At 48.0% G+C, this 3,679-nt stretch overlaps 1 non-coding gene across 1 annotated transcript; it reads right to left on the bottom strand.

The window, feature by feature from the left end:
- Nucleotides 1-2,002: 2,002 nt before the first annotated feature.
- Nucleotides 2,003-2,076, bottom strand: Trnat-ugu (transfer RNA threonine (anticodon UGU)). The gene has a single exon. It is a non-coding gene; the product is annotated as a tRNA-Thr (tRNA).
- Nucleotides 2,077-3,679: the final 1,603 nt, after the last annotated feature.

Consider the following 3,679-nt stretch of genomic DNA (forward strand, 5'->3'; position numbering starts at 1 on the left):
GTCTTTACTCAGTTTCCTGTACGTTTACGGATCTGGTAAGTTGTTAATCTTGCTATAAGAGACGGTCACATTCAAAACAACCGTTGGATTTTCTTTGTCTTAAAGTTCACTGAGGCTTTTTGCGGATGATGCTGTGGTATATCGAGAGGTTGTAACAATGGAAAATTGTACTGAAATGCAGGAGGATCTGCAGCGAATTGACGCATGGTGCATGGAATGGCAATTGAATCTCAATGTAGACAAGTGCAATGTGCTGCGAATACATGGAAAGTTAGATCCCTTATCATTTAGCTACAAAATAGCAGGTCAGCAACTGGAAGCAGTTAATTCCATAAATTATCTGGGAGTACGCATTAGGAGTGATTTAAAATGGAATGATCATATAAAATTAATCGTCGGTAAAGCAGATGCCAGACTGAGATTCATTGGAAGAATCCTAACGAAATGCAATCCGAAAACAAAGGAAGTAGGTTACAGTACACTTCTTCGCCCACTGCTCGAATACTGCTCAGCAGTGTGGGATCCGTACTCGATAGGGTTGATAGAAGAGATAGAGAAGATCCAACGGAGAGCAGCGCGCTTTGTTACAGGATCATTGGGTAATCGCGAAAGCGTTACGGAGATGATAAACTCCAGTGGAAGTCTCTGCAGGAGAGACGCTCAGTAGCTCGGTACGGGCTTCTGTCAAAGTTTCGAGAACATACCTTCACCGAACAGTCAAGCAGTATGTTGCTCCCTCATACGTATATCTCGCGAAGAGACCGTGAGGATAAAATCAGGGAGATTAGTGCCCACACAGAGGCATACCGACAATCCTTCTTTCCACGAACAATACGAGACTGGAATAGAAGGGAGAACCGATAGAGGTACTCAAAGTACCCTCCGCCACACACCGTCAGGTCGCTTGCGGAGTATGGATGTAGATGTAGATTTAGATGTAGATGTCAGTGGGTAAAATGATACCACTGTCGTTCTCATTCAGGCGTTTTATGGCATTCCTCTGACCCACAGTTAAATTACTTCTCGGAGGCTTTGCGCGAGACAATACTCTCACGGCTTCTATACCGATTTCTTCAGCCGTAACCGCGTCCACACTACAGATGCCTGTCTCTACATTGGCGTTATTTCTTCCGTAGGCACAACTCACGGACTGATGGCAAAATTGCCACTCTTGGCAAGCACAGATCTCTGATCGACAGATGACGAACTTTGGGATAAATGGATTATCATGCAGGAAGCATATAAATGGTGGACCGTCTTATTAGATTACAAATTATGAAAATTCTTCTTCTGTCTATAAGACGTTGTCAAATTACGCTCGCGCAACGGTCTGTCAATTCCGTCATTTGGATTCCGGTGCCGAAGAAGATGGGCACCAGTGGTGCACATGGGGTGATACCGACAGCGTGCGGCGGCCAATTGCCCTCGCGTATTCAAAACATGCGACGTGACGTCACGCCACGCCACTGCGCGGAAGCGGAATTCAGCTGTCGTCAGTAGCGAGCCAGGGTGTGAATCGAACACTTGGAGAAGCTACGATGCCCCCTTGAAAATGTCTTCCGGAGGTGGGGACGACACGTTTGGTTTTAATTTGAAACCCATTCGACAAAGACATAATAGCCCGGCAATGTTTATTAATTATGACGTTTCCGGCCGCGGAAGTGCACATTTTACAATTGGTTCTCATTTAAAATAAATTGCAAGTAATGTAAAGTGTGTAAGTTGTAAATTTGTACTGTCACATCAGTGAACATATCGAAATACACTGAAGCGCCAAAGAAACTAGTATATGCTTTAATATTCCAAAACAGAGATATGTTTACAGGCAGAATACGGAGATGCTGTCGGCAACGACTATATAAGATACATATGAAGGTAGTATCTATTCCCGAAAGGACAGATACCATTGATGACAGTTCAGCTTCTCTAGAATGAAATAATTAAATTGACAGCCTAGCTGCAAACAGGCATTATATACATCATTAGGGACATGTTGAAAATGTTCCCCGGCCGGGACTCGAACCCGGGATCTCCTGCTTACATGGCAGACGCTCTATCCATCTGAGCCACCGAGGGCACAGAGGATAGCGCGCCTGCAGGGATTTGTTCCTTTCACGCTTCTCTATATAAGACAAGTGCCTGGCGCAGTTGTTAGATCGGTTACTGATGTTACAATGGCAGATTATCGGGACTTAAGCGAATTTGCACATGATGTTACAGTCGGAGCACGAGCTACGGGACACAGCGTCTCCGAGGTAGCGACGAAGTGGGCATTTTCCCGTACGACCATTTCAAGAGTGAACCTTGAATATCAGGATTACGGTAAAACATCAAATCTCCGACATTGATGTGGACGGGAAAAGATCCTGCAAGAACGGGACCAGCGACGACAGAACTACAATCATTCGCAAATTGCTGCAGATGTCAATGCTGGGCCATCAACAAGTGTCGGCGTACGAACCGTTCAGCGAAACATCTTCGATATAGGCTTTCGGAGCTGAATGCCCACGAGTGTAACCTTCATGATTGCACGACACAAAGCTTTTCGCCTCGCTTGGGCCCGTCAACACGGATATGGACTGTTGATGACAGGGGAACATGTTGCCTGGTTGGACAAGTCTCGTTTCAAATTGTATCCAGCGGATGGACGTGTGCGGGTATGAAGACAGCCTTATGAATCCGTGAACCCTGCACGTAAGCAGGGGACTGTTCAAGCTGGTGGAGGCTCTGTAATGGTGTGGGATGTGTGCAGTTCGAGTGATATGGGACCCCTAATAGGTCTAGATACGACTGACAGGTGACTCGTACGCAAGCATCGTGTCTGACCACCTGCATCCATTCATGTTCATTGTGCAGTCCAACGGACTTGGACAATTCCAGCAGGACACTGCGACATGCCACAGCTCTCGCTCACCGCTTCGAGTTGTCGGCCACTAAGTCGTGTGTCATGCATGCACTTCTGTCGGCGTCGTACGGTTCAGCTGGAACCAGAACTCTACCTTCATGACGATCCACTCGCTGTAGCGGAGATATCGATTCTTAGGACTGGTTTTCGACGCCCGGTTGACTTGGCTTCCTCACCTCTGTCAGCTTAAGCAGAGGTGTTTGATGCACCTCAGTGCCCTCTGCTGGCTGAGCAACACCAACTGGGGTGCAGATAGCTCTACTGAGCTGCAGCTCCCTCGTTCAATCCCACCTTGACTATGGGAGTCTGGTTTATGGTTCGGCAGCGCCCTCAGCGCTGCGTGTACTCGACCCAGAGCACCACTGAGGCGTTCGCCTAGCGAGGGAAGCTTCTAGAATGAGTCCGGTGACCTGCGCGCTTGTGGAGGCCAGAGTCCCTCCATTGCGGGTCCGACATGCACAACTGCTCGCCAGTTACGTTGCACACATTCGTAGTTCTCCTGAGCATCCGAATTACCGACTCTTTTTTTCCACCCGCGGCAGTTCATCTCCCGCATCGACGGCCCAAGTCAGGGCTAACAATTGCCGTTGAAGTGCGATCCCTTCTGTCTGAACTGGAGTCCTCCCCTTTACTATCTCCCATCCATAGCCGTCCGCATACACCTCCACAGTGTACACCTAGGCCACAGATCCGTTTGGACCTTTCGCATGACCTTAAGGACTCAGTTACTCCTCACTGTCACTTCCTCTCGATTCTTGATGTGTTCTGGGGCTC

This window comes from Schistocerca gregaria, chromosome 9 (genome assembly GCF_023897955.1).
Source record: "Schistocerca gregaria isolate iqSchGreg1 chromosome 9, iqSchGreg1.2, whole genome shotgun sequence".
Lineage (NCBI taxonomy): Eukaryota > Metazoa > Arthropoda > Insecta > Orthoptera > Acrididae > Schistocerca > Schistocerca gregaria.